The sequence below is a fragment of the Falco punctatus genome (assembly GCF_963210335.1).
Source record: "Falco punctatus genome assembly, chromosome: 3".
NCBI lineage: Eukaryota > Metazoa > Chordata > Aves > Falconiformes > Falconidae > Falco > Falco punctatus.
Window position 1 is genome coordinate 108,905,182 of NC_137582.1, and position 15,679 is coordinate 108,920,860.

The window sequence follows — 15,679 nt, forward strand, 5'->3', positions numbered from 1 at the left end:
GTTAACGAGGACGCACTGGATGGTGCGAGACCTGAGCATCACATAAACGGTTTGGAATAAGGGGTGGAGAATGTGCTGGTTTTGGCTGGGATAGAGTTAATCTTCTTCATAGCAGCTGGTATGGGGCTGTGGTTTGGATTTGTGCTGGAAGTGGCGTCGATAGCACAGGCATGTTTTCCTTATTGCTGAGCAGCGCTTAGGCAGCATCAAGTGAGCAGGCTGGAGGTGCACAAGGAGTTGGGAGGGGACACAGCCAGGACAGCTGGGGATACAGCCAACTGACCCAAGGGATGTCCCAGACCATAGGACATCATGCTCAGCACTATAAAGCTGGGAGAAGAAGAAGGAAGGGGGGGACATTCGGAGCGGTGGCATTTGTCTTCCCAAGTCCCCGCCACGTGTGATGCAGCCCTGCCTTCCCGGGGATGGCTGCGCACCCCCTGCCCATGGGAAGCGGTGAATGAATTCCTTCTTTTGCTTTGTTTGTGTGCACAGCTTTTGCCTTATTTATTAAACTGTCTTTAACTCAACCCACGAGTTTTCTCACTTTTACTCCCCCGATTCTCTCCCCCACCCTGCTGGGGGGAGCGAGTGAGCGGCTGCGTGGGGCTGAGCTGCCGGCTGGGGTTATAACGTGACCATGGGGACAGGGAGAACTCAGAAAACCAAACATTTTTCACAGCGACAGACTCCACAGACTTCAAAAATTAGCAAGCAGGAGCCCGTAAGGGGACACCTGGGGAAAAAGAAAGCTGGGAAGTCCTTGAAAACACTAATGCAGAAGCATCTCGGTGCAGAAGGATCACGTTTAGGAGATGCACTAGGATTATAATGCGATGCAATGGCAGCATTCAAGGTCTCGCTCAGCCTGAAATCACTTCTGGGAAAATAATGAAAATGCTGATGTAATTCAAATCATAAAGAATTAAAGACCAGGAGTATAATTAGCACCAGTCAACATACTTCTACAGGAAACCGGTCTTGTCAAACAAATCTGATTTCATTCTTCACTGAGATTACAAGTTTGATTGGTGAGAGTAACCGTGTACAAGGCAGGAGGCTTTCTGAGTACCAGACCCAGGAGGCGTGACGGCAGCACGGGGGAGCAGAGCCAGCCGTGCCAGCAACAGCCAAGCCGTTGCCTGGGCGTATGGCTCCATATCGCCGAAAACATGCTAAAGGGATTAAAAGCTGATTAGCTGGCAGGTTCCAAGTAATCGTTCCCAGCATTGGACCTCAGTGGCCTCTGCAGGAACCAGACCCTGGTTCGGTTTTGTCTTGCAGTCAGCATGATGGAGAGGGATGAAGGAAACTGATGCTGAGGTGTCTAACGCTCTTGCAGGCTCACTGAGCATCCTCAGGTAAAGGATACAGGATTCGCCTCCCTTGGCATTCACCATATGAAAAAATAACACTTCCACTTCAATGCAGTTGTTAATTTTCTACAGATAGTAACGATAGAAAGAAAAGGGCCTCCAAGGACAAGCCAGATGATCTAAACCAGCCATCCCAGGCAGGTGGACTGAATTGCCCTCTGCAGGATACTAAGGGAGGGGGTCTTGCTAACAGCTAACCACTTCTGTACCAGTGATTACAGTGACCAAATCATCTTCAAAGGCAAGTTCAGAGGGGGGCAACATCTGAAAATAAAAACCTGAAAATAAATTAAACTCTGTTGGGAAAAGCACTGGAAAGCCTGGTGTCCTCCAGCAAACGCCCCTCAAGCTCTCCATTGCTAGGAGAGCAGGAGCATAACCACAGCTTTAAGGTTTCCAGGAGAGAGAAGATAACTGTCCTGGGCAGGAGCATCTCTGAGGTGCCATAGATGAGCTGCCCCGAGACACAATCAAGGTGAGCACATCCTCAAGGATGCAGCAGCGAGGACAAGGACCGTTCTCAGCACCTCCTGCATCTACCCATTCCCTGCCCCATAGCTCCCCAAAGGACAAACAACAAAACTCCAAGCACCCCAGGGAAGTCCCATGGGTGGTATTAACCCGGGAGCTCTTCCATGGCAGGCATCGCACGGGATGGGGAAGGTGGCTAGAAAGAGACCACTTGGTGCCCAGCCCAAACTTCAGGATTTTCAGCAGTTTTGGGGAACTTGCTCAAGCTGCAGCAGAGACAAGACAGATTTGAGATGTGCTGGGAGATGGGAGAGGAAGAGTCCCAGTTCCTTGCCTACCCCAAGGTTAGGGAAAACTCTCCAGCACCCCAGCAAACAGCAAATCCACATGGAAAAAGCCCTCAGCCACGGGGAGGGAGCAGCTGCTGCTGTCAGTGCCCCCTGGGCTTGTCACGGCTGCTTCTTACCCCCTGCGTCCCCAGCCAGATCCTCTTGACATCCAACACCGCCTCCGCCAAGCCAGCCCGGTTGGGTTCCCCCACTAATGCAAGCAGAAAAGCCATCCTTCGGGGGCTCCTCTACAGAGGTGCCTCCTCCCCCCAAAAAAAGACTTAGTCAAAGCAAATGCCAGACCCATTAAGAGCAAAGGACCTCACAGCCAAGAGAGGAATGCTTGGGCTTGATGGACTGTTTATAGAGTCTTTTATAGGAAGGATGGGTAACCTAATCCCAACTACAACATTTTTTATGCTGCTCTATGAGGGTTCAGCTGTGATTAAACTGTTGGCACAGTCCCATGGCACATAAAACCATGGAGACCAGCAAGTCTTATCCCCGCCAGAGCCCTGCAAACGCAAGCGGCAAAACTATTTCAAGCATTAAAGGCCGGCGAGCCCCGCCACAGGCCATCCCTGCTCGCACCTCCAACAGCCCTCGCTATCTTAAGAGACCAAAATAAAAGCGACTCAGCAGTGGCTGCGCTGGCTCTAGTGAATATTTACCCCTGCTGCAGTCCAGAGCAGGGCAAAACCCTTCCAGGACTTGTCTGGGTCCCAGGAGCTGGGTGCAGGAGATGCAACTGCTCTTGCAAAAGTATGCTCTCAGCAGCAAGCTTCAATGTCCTTCTTTCCTAGAAGAAATCCTAGGACCAGTACAGTGCCCTCCACCAGCCTCCTAAGACATTGGATAAATCCCATTGCAAGGTTTTCCGAGTGGTTAAAACACCGGATTTTGAGCCAGCCCCACTAAACTGAGATGACCCAAGTTGTGCGTCCCTGCTCTCCACCACAGCACTCCATGGCCGGAGTCTCTGCGTGGTCCCAGGCACTGGCAAAGTCCTCCCAGCTCCTGGGGAGAGGGCATCCAAACATCTCCCCTTGGCTCAAGCAGACATTGGCCCGGGAAACCATGCCCACCTGGGAAAAAACACCCCCAGGGTGCTCTAATTTGAGCGACTTGAGAAGGAAATAAAGATTTGGAGGGGAAGACATGGGAAGAGTGGGTACCTCCAGGCCCAGGTGTGGCACAGTCTCACACCGAACCCACGCTGGAGACAGGCTTGTGTAGCAAAACGTCCCCTCCAGACCCCCAGCTTAGTGGGAAAGGGAAAATAAGCAGGGGGGCTGGGGCAGGACCCCCTCCCCCTCTGCCACAGTGCATCAATAGGGTCTGTACATGGGATGCGCGTCCTTGGAGCAGGACAGCTCAACGTCAGACTGGCAGGGTCTCCCTCAGCGCCACTGGTGGGTGGGATTCCTTCAGCCAATTTGAACATGATGTTTGTTTCATTTTATTGTTACAGAACTGGAACAGAACCAAGGCTTTTAGGATTTTTTTTTTTTTTTTTTTGGCTTTGTTGACTCATCCATCAGTTTGGTTGCCCTCATGATACTCCCTGGCATGACACATCATCTCTTTCACGGCCACCACACACTGATTCCAGGTGGGCTCCCAGTGCTCACATTAGACCACAGCCATGTGAGGTGACCTCTCAGAGTTAAAGCTCTGAAGCACGTCGAGCACGAGAGCCTACATCAATTCCAAGCCCTTCTTCTGGATCAAATAAAAGACAGCACCACCTCAGAACCCCTGCGCTGAGCAACCCCAGCCACGGCAGCCGGGAGAGGGATGTGTCCCTAGTGCACAGTTGGGCTCTTTATGTGGAATGGGACCTTGCCAGCAGTTTTATTTTAGCCTTGTGCAAGTGTACAGCACATTCCTGCCACCAAAGGGAAGGAGACCCCCGCAGCGCTTTTGGATGCTACCGCCTCAGCCCCTGCATCCGTGAGGTTTCTCCTTCCAGCACACGTAGCACAGACCCCGAAGCACCACGCGCGGGGTGATGGGCACCTTGATGGAAACCCAACGGGGTGGGCATGCTGCCATGGCTCGATGAGCTGCCGGCACCCCCGTGAGAGCCACAGCAGGGGCCAAGCCCTTCTCCACCCTTCTGGCCACCGAGCAATTCCAGGCTGATGGATGACACACCCAGGGCTGACCTTGCAAATCCCATTTATTTTTTTTTTCCCCCTTTCCCTCTGTAGCCCACACACCAAGGACCTCCCAAACGCACGGTAGAACACCAGGTCAGCTTTCCAAGGCCTCAGCACCCACAGGCAGGAGCTCAGGTCATATTTAGGCCACCCAAATTACAGGGCAAGGCTTCTCCTTGAGGGTGACCTGCTTTGCTTCCCCCAGCACGAAGCCATATAGGCAGCCCCTGCCACCCTGGCTGGCACCACCCCAGGGACACCACGGGCTCCACCAGTCCCTCGTGTTGGTCCCTAAACCTACCACAGCCCCAGCAGTGTCCCCCACACATCCCTCACTCTCCAGTCCAAAATTCCAGCCCTGCCCTGCAACCCCACTTTTTTTTTTTTTTTTTTTTTTTTGCACAGACACATGGAAAGCGGGAGCAGCACTGAGGGACACAGACTGGAGAGGTTCTTCACTCTCGGCCCCACAGATAAGCAAGGATGGGCTTCTGCAATGCCAAAGGATGAAAGCAAACGCTGGGGATGGGCTGGCTCGCTCAGCTTTTGGCACATGCCCACCTGCTCCCCCACTAGCTGTGTCCCAGGGGGATGAGGATGGCCCCAGTGCTTGGCCCAGAGGGACAGGCTGGATGCACTCCCCAGCAAAGCCATACTGGCACTTGCCTGCACCTCCTGCCTGTCCCATGGCTCCCCATAACCCAGTGGAGCCCAGGAGACCTCCCCATAAACCAGTGGAGCCCAGGAGGCATCCCCGCAAACCAGTGGAGCCCAGGAGACCTCCCCGTAAACCAGTGGAGTCCAGGAGACCTTCCCATAAACCAGTGGAGCCCAGCAGACCTCCCCATAACCCAGTGGAGCCCAGCAGACCTCCCCAGCCACCGCTCAACCCCAGGAGGAGCATCAACAACTTCCCAGAGCGACGCAAGGTTTAGCCAAATCCAGGAACAGAGACCAGACGACAAATGGGAGCAGCTGCCAGTAAATTCAGTGTTTCCAGAGGATCTGTGTTTATCAAAAGCTGTCGCTCTCCAGCCAGAACAGGTGTCAGTCACAGCAAAATCTCGTGGCAGCTATTCAATCTGAAGGCACAAGAGTTTGACATCAGACCAAAAAAAGAAGACGACAAAAAAAAAAAAGGAAAAGAAGCACCGAGCATCGTTAGCAACTTCTCTGCTCTCCATCTCGCCTACAGACTTGGAAAAATAAAAATGAAGAACCAAAAGGAGAAAACCAGGTGTATCAGGCACTGGCTCTGTGCACCACACCAAGCATCTCCCCATCACCGAGCGATACCCAGAGCAGATCTGGTACCCCTGTGCCACAACCACATCACCCACTGTCACCCAGCTGCCACGGGTGGACCCAGAGCAGCACCCACCTACCCCAGGACATCTCCATCACACAACTGAGCTGGCCTCATCTCACCCGCAGACTCACTAGCTGCCTGCTGCCTGGAGATTTACACCGAGCGTGACACAGAGCAGAACCTGTGCTGCCTGTTCAACACTTCCCACCAGCCAGACACCAACCCCTACTAATGCTGCCAACATCCTAATTAGCACCTTTCCGGCGCCTGCCCCTGCTCCCGACCGCTCTGCACCTGTCCGAGGACTCTCTTTGAGGTTTCCCGAAGGTAGAGCAGACGAACAGGGACAAGTCCTGGAGCCACTCAGCACCCCTTCCCCCTGCGGAGCAGCTGGCACGGCCCGCTCCTCCAGCCCACACCAGCGTCCCGCTGCTCTGCTATGTGTCTGCTGTCAAGGGATTTCCACACAGCATCACGCACACTTCTGTGTTTATCCATCCCAAACCTCCAGAGCGGTGCTAACACGTGGTGAGAAAGGGAGAAGCCCAGGAGGGTCCTTGTTAGGCAGGGACTACCCACCCCTCCGCAAGGCTGGTAAAAGGAGCAGGGCTTTGTCCCGGTTTTGGCACAGCCGGGGTGGCTCCAGGCTCTGCCTGGGGAATGCATTTGCCCAACCTGGCTGGAAACTGTCCCTAGTGGGGCTGCTCTGCTCTGCCTGCCTCCATCCACCCCCTGACTCCCACAGCATCGCACCCCATGCCAGGTGGTAGCAAGCTCAGGGGGGCAAATACCTCCGTACCACCGCCCAGCACGCTCCAGCGCCAGGCAGTTAATACCCTGCCACCAGCCGTTCCCCACATCAAGGCACTGGCCGCTCTCTGCTCCCCAGGGAGAGAAAAAAAATAACATCACCGACTTGCTTTCCCTCTCGGTGCCTGTTTCTATGCCGGAGCAGCAAGGATGCCGCATGCCTGCTCGCATTGAACACACAGGTGCTCTCTCGGCATGCACCGTGCACGCAGTACAAAGGCTGGCGACCAGCAGCAAAAGCAGCGCTCAGCCACCTGCAAGGGCACTCCACAAACAGCCTTGGAGGTGCTGGGGATCCTGCAGGATTGATCCTAAGGAAATGCTTTCCCCAAAGCTGGCACGCTGCAATTAACTCCCTGCAGCCCTGCCAGCCCCCCTCCCTGCAGGCGACGCGCTCCAGCCAGCTCATCCACCTTGTTTTATTTCATCTGCACTGCCCCCAGTTCACGCATTTCTCCTGCTTGCTTTGTCCCCTGATACCAGACAGGCTTAAAAGTAAAACAAGGCAAAGATTTATTAAGTGAGGCTCACCGTAAAGGTTTCTGAGTTGCAGTTGTGGAGCCTGGAAACAGGATTACAAGCAAAGCAAATCATAAAACGCCACCGTAACCTCGGCACGGCGAGACGTGACCCCTCACGTGCTCCAGCCCATCTCACACCCAAGCATGTGGCGTGCACCGGCTGGGGCGGTTGCCCAGCCAGCTCATAGCCACTGGCCACCACTGAACCTCTCCTAGATGGCCAAAGGCTTCCTCGACCTCCCCTCTGCCGCCCCCCACTCATTAAGCTGGCCCAATCCTGATCTTCCACAGACTTTCTACCATACCTTGCCTCAAACCAGCTGCATGTGTATTTGTCAGCCCAGAGCACCCCTAGCTCTTATTCAAGACCACAAACAGCTTCTTTGGATGCATCCTTAGAAGAGGTGGTAGATACAGGATAAAGGTGTTGTCTCCAGGGATGTCCCAGGACCAAGCCCTCCTCCTGGGTCAGACTGCTGAGTCCCACCACCCCAACAGCTCCAACACTGGCTGTACAAAGAGCTGAGCTCGCAAGAAAGAGGCATCTCACGAGGGAAAGGCTTGAAGCCAAACTCAGAGGCAGCACCTTGTCCGTAACCGGGGAGAATGAGCTGCAGAGTCACGGGAGCCAGCGGGAGGGAAGGATGCTGCCAGCTCCCTCCAGGAGTACCAGCCATGGCCACCAGCCTTTGCCTGGAGGTTGTGGAGAACAGTGGATGGAGGCAGACACAGGTCCTGGTAGGGGACACACACCAGTCTCTTGGGTGAAAGCAACCACACATCTGGAGGCATCGGAACAGCCTATTCCTGTCCAGTTTGTCCTCAGACACGTCATGCCCAACCCTCTAGTCTCAGTGAGCAACCCAAACCAAAGCACTTGGGTTCAGCAGCCACCCCACATGAACGAGTGGCCTCCTGGGGGGCTCAGAAAAGCAGGATCTCCTCCAGACTGAAAATCACCCAGGGACTTCTGTCCCTTGCTCCAAGACAGAGTGCTCCGAGCGGTCCTCCCTTGTCCCGAGACACTCTGGGATGGGAAGAACCCGCACTGCCACACCACAGCGCGTGATGCTCCTCACCCGCAGCCTCCCACAACCCCTGTGCACCAGGGCTGGGAGGACAGCAACACCTCCCTCCTGAATCCCTCTGCTGAAGTTATTCAGGCTCACAAAGGGTCTGCACAGGGGGTCCAGAGGCTCCAGAGAGTCCGGCCCCTGTTCGACCCTCCTCACCCTCCCTGGCTCTCCCAGCCCTCTGCCTCACAGCAGCAGAGCAGTGCTGCACCAGCCCCAACAAGGGTCCCTGCAAACCACGGTGAGGATGTGCAACAAGAGCCCACCAGGCTCCAGCACGGTCCCACGCCCCTCGGGACATGTTTTTGGAGCTGGGTGATACCTTCCACGGCGCAGGACTCGCTCCAGCCCGCTGCCAGGCGGACAGACCCCAAACAAGCCTGGCCCAGCTGGGTGCAGGCAGCGAGCTGCTTGGCATGCGATAACCATCACCCAGGGGACAGCCTGTCCTTCAGCCCACCGCGGACCGGCTGTCCCCGTGGCCCCCAAAGCCTGGGTGGGAGTAGAGGGGAACCAAGCCCTCCGTGGCCAGCCCCCTGCCGCCCCCTCCTCTCCCATGGCAGGGGCTCAGCAGCCAGCCGCAGGCTGCCCAGGAGCCTGGCCGCGGAGCCCATTGTTCCCTTTGTCTGGCCTTTTGAGCATCAGCCCGCGTGGCTCAAGGCGTCCCCTCCACCGCAGGGACGTTCACACGCTCGGCCGCCCCCGCCACCCCCCAACCCGCTCAGCCGGTGGGCGAGGGGCTGAGCATCCCCTCTAAACCCAGCTTTGCCTCCCCCCCCCAACTCCAGGCAGATAAACCCAGGGATGAGGGTAGCTCCTCTCCTCCCCCAGCTCCAACCAGATGCTCCCACCCTCCCCAAAACACCCAAGGTGAGCACCAACGAGCATTTTCCAGGGGACCCTACCCCTGCCTGGCCACCCTGCCAAAATCAAGAGGCTAGAAAGCGCTCCTGCACCCAGAGGGTCCATCACCCCAAGGTGATGAGCTCCCTGAGCGACATGGACCCCCCTGGTGCTTTGCCTCAGAAGCTACAGATGGTCTCAAAAGCCAAGCAAGGAGCTGGGGGGTGGCAGGGCCCTCACTGTGCGTGGGCATCCAGCATCAGAGCCTTTCCCTGTGGGACAGACCTCAAATCCACATCCACCACCACCACCATGGGAGGCTGAGCCAAAGGGATTCCTGGTTTCCCTGCTCCCGAAGCAGCAGACTGGGGGATGCTCAGGCAGCAGACTGGAGGGATGCTCGGGGAGGAGGTGTAGAAAGCACCCTACTGGCCGCAGCCCGAGGGCTTCCCAGTGCTCCCAGTACCCAGGACTGGCAGGGGTGGGCTTCACCCTGCCCAACACACTCCTGCCTCCACCCTCCATCACTCCTGGTTTTACACCAGAACCCAAGAGCAAGTGAAAAGAATATAAAATAACAAATCATCACCCCTTCATCACCCTCTTCTTCACTCCTCCCACGGTCCAACACACCTCTGTGCACCCCCCCCAGCGGCATTTTTCCTGAAGCCCCCCCACCCCTGCACCTCTCCTGCACAAGCATCTTTACCCTCCTTTCCCAGCCTTTCCCAGTTCTGAGTTGACGCTTTCAAAAAGCCATCCACAATGACTTTAAGATCTCTTTCTTAAAATGCTAATAAGTAATTTAAAGACCGCCACTGTGCATGCATGGGTTTAGGGTAATTTTTTCCATGTGAATCCCTTCTCATTCATCACTGACTACATTTAATCTGCCACTTTATAGCCTGGTTATCTGGTGTCATGAGATCCTTTTACAATATTTTAAAGACAACTGTTGTTTTTATCGTCCTGAGTAATTTTGTATGATCTGCAAACTTTCTGGCCTTCCAGTTCCCACCCCTTTCTAGCGCATTTATAAATACGTTGCATAGCGCGAGCCTCACGGTGACCCTCATCCAGTGGGAAAACTGGCTGTTTCCCCCTCTTTAAGCAGATTTTAATCCATAAGAGAGCCCTTCCTCTAAAATGACTGCTCTGGAGTCTCCTCAATCACCCAGGGAGCCCTTCTTAAAGGATGCTCATCCCATTTGCTCTGGTCTAAATATTTGTTTTACCCATTTATATTAAAATATAAGCTCTTCTGCCGTCACTTCAGGGCAGCCTCTCAGCCTGGCCCTGCGAAGGAAAGCACCTTGGCCGGAGTCCCCTTGGCCATGGCCATCTGGGGGGACACTGAAGTCGCTCCCCACCTCCCCACATGCTCCATCCTGATTCTCATTTTTTGAGAGGGAACTTGGGGGGATAATTCATTTCTTCTCACAAGTTATTTTTCAAACTCCTCTCAGGCTGCCATATATGGTTTTACGTTCACCACACCATGGTTTCTGATTTTTTTTCTATTTTCCCCTTTTAGATACCACTTTCACTCGCTGAAGAACATCTTTTTACCTCCAATGACCTCCCTCAATTTGCCATTCAATCAAGGTATTAAAAAAAAAAAAAACCTCATACCTTAAATGGCCACACACATTTATTCTGAGCTTTAAATATAATTTCCTATATCATGTGCAAGTGTTTCACTATTTTAGCTGCTCCCTTCGCCCAGCTCCTTCGTTTTGCCTTACTTACAAGATGTTACTGCATCGTATTTTTAAGTGCTGGTCATTTTACAGACACGATGGCCTGCCTCTAAGAGAGGTAATGTGGAAAGAATATTACTTATTAGACCAACAGATAAAGATTCACCAATGTTGGGAGCTCACCACCTCTTTCTCGTGCTCCCATGGAGTCAGGCCAATGCTTTGCACCGCATCGCGCACGATGCTTGGGTCTAAATCAAGAGATCCTCCTCTTGTGGGCTTTCTGAAGAGCGGCGATTATTCACAGTCATTAAAACTATAATTTCCGAATAATGCCACTATGTGACGCTTACGGAGGCACGGACCATCCACAACTGTAGGTGTGTTTTCTGCCTTTGTGGCCCATTTCATTTCCCTTAATGTTTGGCAACTGGTGTCACAAGCTGGGTCCAAGGGGTAGCAGAGACCCAACGGTGTTCCCTTCATCCCCGAGCAGGGAAGTTCAGAGGGGCGGATGGCACGGCATGATCCTCACTTACTCCTTTGCCTCCATTCTGCTTTGTCCAGGGGCGAGGGGGCGACACACCTCACACAGCCAACCCCATGCCTGCACCCTGGCACAAACCCCATCCATCCAGTACATTCCTGAAACCCGATATAAAGTCAGTATTGATATATCCCTGCACACACCCCTGGGGCACCTCTTCTTCCACAACCCCTCCTACCTGCTGCCTGCCGGCGCCCGAGGGGTCCCTGCCTGCTTCCAGCATCCCCAGTCATACCTCCCCCGTGCTCCCTGCATCCCTGGGTACCAGCCAGGGCAGAGCCCCCTCCTGACCCCCCCAGGGCTCTGCCTCTCCCTCCCTCTGCACCACACATCAGCACCTTATCGCAGGAGGCCCCGTCCTTACCCCCTTATCTAAGGCTGAACTTTTGCCTCTGAGCATCTCCCCGCTACCCCCCTCCTGACACATCCCACAGGCAGCCGCTTCGATCTGGCCTCTCTGCAAACCAGAAGCCAGGTTTGGGAGGGATGGCAAACCAGGATGGGAGCCGACAGGGGTCTTTCTCAGTAAAAATGGCTTTTTTGCGGGATGGGAACCCCGCACCCACTCCCGGACGGACCCCACATGAGTATCCGTGTCGTTCTGTCGGGAGCGGGTGCGTGTTGGGACAGGAGCAGCGGGCTTAGTCTCTCGTTTATCACGGCTCGGGCTGCGCTCACACAAAAGCACTCAGGCCTCGGGAGGTATCTCGGCATCCAGTATTTACCCAGCTCCTCAGGCAGGTTTCGCAGCCCCACTGGTGCCCACCCCTCTTTACAGCCAGCTCAGGTATGTGTACACAAAGGGCTGCGACTAGTGCAGGCAGATCCTCAGCCCGGCTACAAAGGGGACCGCTGCCCCCATCCTTGGGGGACAGCCCCAAACCCCCCCTTCGCAGCATCCCCCAGGCATAGCCACGTGCCCTTCGCACCCCCACATCCCTCTGTAGGGTGTTCCAAGGAGCTGGGGGACATCAGTGGCCACGCCAGCCCCAAGCCCTCATCCCCTGCAGCCCTGTCCCCCCTTGGCATCTCCCTCCAGCATCTGCTCCCTCTGCTTTCATCACCCAGAGAAGCTGGAAATACAGCAGAGTTCGGGAACAACTGCTGCCCCTGCCCAGGAAAAGCGGGGAGGCAGAGCGACAATGGCAGCTCCACGGACATTTATATCTGGCACCAATTTATTTGATCGCCAAATGGAGTTTTCCCTGCTGCTGCCCAGGTAATGCAAAGGGCAGGCGGGCGCAAGGAATGCACCTCGTCAAAAATTAACCCATGGAGCAGGGCCGGGGAGGGGAGGCAGCGGCAGGGAGACAGGCAGCACAGGTCCAACCCGAAACCACCGCCTCTGCTGCACGCCTCATTCCCGTTTGTTCAAAAATTTGTTTCCAGCCTGGATTCAGGAGACTGTTTGCAGATCTGGAGTTCGAACACGCAGGAAGCACCAGCTCCTTAACAGATCCTGTGTTCTTCCCCGGACCTGCTGCTCTGCCGCATCCCTCCGGAGCGTGCTGCACTAGCCGGGATGCTCCTGCAGCTGGGTGCCGGCACACCCCGGGCACATGGCACCTCCCTGGAGCACCGAGGTCAAAGCAACTGCCCAGGTGTAATCCGTACCAGAAGAAACGGGTAGCTGCAACCACGCAGCTGGGCACCACGGGGAACAAGCCAAACCCTGTGTCGACTGGCATCCCCCCGCCCCACACCTGGGCCTGGAGGAGGCTGCAGAGGTGCTCAGCAGCGGGTCATGACCGTGTGTGCAGGAGAGGTGACCATATTTTAACACTGCAATATGTTATAGCACACATAAAATACAAAATCTCGTGTATTACGTACACATATGCAATATAATAAATGTGTAACGTCTATTGCGTGCACTGTAACACGTAAATATACAGAAACACAAAAGTCCTGTCTCCAGCTGGCGGGGAGGACAGACACGGGCGCTCGTGTCCAGCACCTCAGCTCCAGCGTTACCCACCCCAGAAAGGATACGGCCCTCCCTCCCCAGCATCCCTCTCCAAGGCCAAGGTCAGGCTCAGGATCCCAACCGCCCGGCACAGGAGGATGCTCAAGAGCAAGTCCCCTCACCCGTGCTGCTGCTTCCCAGCAAAACTCCTGCTGGGTGATCCTGCCTCGCCCACCAGAGCCTGCCGAGCCCCGTGCTGCCCGCACCCTCGCAGATATTAGGGCCATCTTGTTTCTCCTTTCACATTTTTTGGCACATGGCTGGCTTCCCTCCAGCCCTTGGGAAACTTGCCAGCGCTGCAAGGTTTATGAAAAGTTAACTCCAACAGGGTTAAGAGCGCCTTCAGGGTTTTTTTTTCACCCGCCTTGCACGTGAGTTTGCCAGGCTGCTGATTTTAAAATACCTAAGTGCCCTTCCCAGCTCCCCCCCAAAAATACGTCGGAAGTATCAGTACTCCAGATATGCGCACAGCATACACCAGCAGGAATACAAAGAGGAGCCGTTAGTGATAGCGGCACTGTTACCAACCGGTGTGGGATCCAGACCCTTCCAGGACTCCTTTGTTCTTGACTTTCTGGTTGTTGGGGTGGTTTTTTTGTTTAAAAAAAAAAAAAAAAAAAAAAAACACACACACAAAAAAACTTTCCTTTTATAAGCCTGAACTTTCTCAGCTGCTGATACGTTACCTTGCAACTGCCTTAACAACTGTACGCAATTCCTTAACCTCTGCTTTATGTACGTTGTCATCCACCTCCCTGTTTTCCATATTGATTTATGTTTTACGTTCTTTTCACATTTCCTTTTAACAGAGCTGGTTTTAACCAAACAGCCTTTCCTCCCGAGCCCGAGACACACATTCTGCTGGCCAGTGAGTAATCAACTTCCAATTTTCATGCACACTCCTGTTTATATTTCCTTCCCTATCGGCTTTGTTTCTAATTAAGGTTTGTTAAATGCAAGTGAATATATAGTGTACAGAGAAATATAAAGCATGTAGATAAATAAACACCCCACACACAGGCGCACTGACTAAGGCTGCGCTTTCAACCACGGATCCCAAAGCACTTTGTCATGTTCATTAACAAAACCTCGCGGCTCCCTTGGGAAAGACGCTTGTATTATTTTACGCCTTGTAATTAGGAAAACTGAGGCACAGAGGAGACAAGTGAAATTACCAGCATTACAGAAAAGCTCCGTAGCAGAGCTGAAAACAGGGCTCAAGAGGCAGGATCCCTGGGCAAATAACCAGAATGCTTTTTCCCCCCTGAATGAGCCTTTTTTGCCCTCGTTTTGGCCCTGGGAATTGGCCGGAGCTGGTGATGGCCGCACGGAGGGCATCGCCACCACAGAGGTGTCTTGTGGCTGAGGGATGCGGTGGGGTCCACTCACCGCTTCCTTGGCCAGCGGCTGCAGTGGGGTGGGTCTGCCCACGTCGACGGGCCCAGAGCAGCCGGAGATGCAGGTGAACCCCACATCCAAGCATCCCAAGGAGCCCCGGGAAGAGGCAGCTCCCAATGGGGAGGAAGGAGCAGAGGTGCACCAGGGGAGCTGCGTCTCACACGCTTTCGCCTCACCAGCTCTCCAGAAGCCTTTGGAAAGGAGGGAAAGGCTGGGATACAGTAGCTGGTTGTCCACACTAGCACTGTGAGCAACCATCACAACCCAACACACGCACGAGGCAGAAGGCAAGAGCGGGGCCGCGGGGGGGACCCCGCCGAGTCCGAATCACCGCGTTCAGCCTCAGACGGGGACAGTTGCTGGAGGGATGGTGCAGGGCCCCCGCCGAGCATCCCCAGCCACGGGACAGCATGCTTCACAGCGATCATCTCAGGTGGGTGAACCCCCCTCATCCCCAGAGGTATATCCCCCGTGCCACGGGATGAGCCCAAGCGCTCACGCATCCAGTCCCTGCTGCTCCTGCCATGATGGCGGAAAGGTCACCACACCTTCAAGCAAGCATGGATGAGCTCCGGGAGCTGGTCACTGACCCCCCTAGCAGCTCCTCTCCACACAGAGGATGGGCAAGGTGGGGCGGAGGCGTCACCCTGTCCCTGCACAAGGTGCCCAGCTCCATCCCCTGCCATCGCCAGCAGCATCGGCCCCGCTGGCCAAGCCCAAACCCCACCGTAAGTGTCAGCGCTGCCCGCTGACGAGGCCAGACACCCCACGTGGACACGTATGCTCCCACAAACACGCTCATCACCCCCACCCTCCCCCCCAATAATTAAAACCATACTGGGCTCATTTGAATAGCATAGCTGGCTAGAACTCTCCACTGCAACGTAAATAGTCCTATTTATGCCAAGCTCCCATATTGTAAATATCACGATGTATAGCTGGCCAACCCATGAGTCATCTCCCAAAACTCCAACTTAATAAATGGTGCCTCATCCATGTTCCAGACAAACACCGTCCGTGCAGCTCCCACCGCCCGGCACCTCCACGCCCAAGGCCAGCACGGCCACCCAGCCTGCCCACTAGCCCAGTCAAGCCAGGGGGCCAGCAGGGCCACCCAGCCCCTTGCCGGCTCAGCCACAGCCCTCCCGCAACGGGAACGCACCCGTGGCCTGGG

The 15,679-nt window shown here is 54.9% G+C and overlaps 1 protein-coding gene across 4 annotated transcripts in view; it reads right to left on the reverse strand.

The window, feature by feature from the left end:
* The window catches only part of EPHB2 (EPH receptor B2), a 145,078-nt gene that overhangs the window by 111,690 nt on the left and 17,709 nt on the right, over positions 1-15,679 (reverse strand). The gene's annotated exons all lie outside the window — the stretch shown is intronic.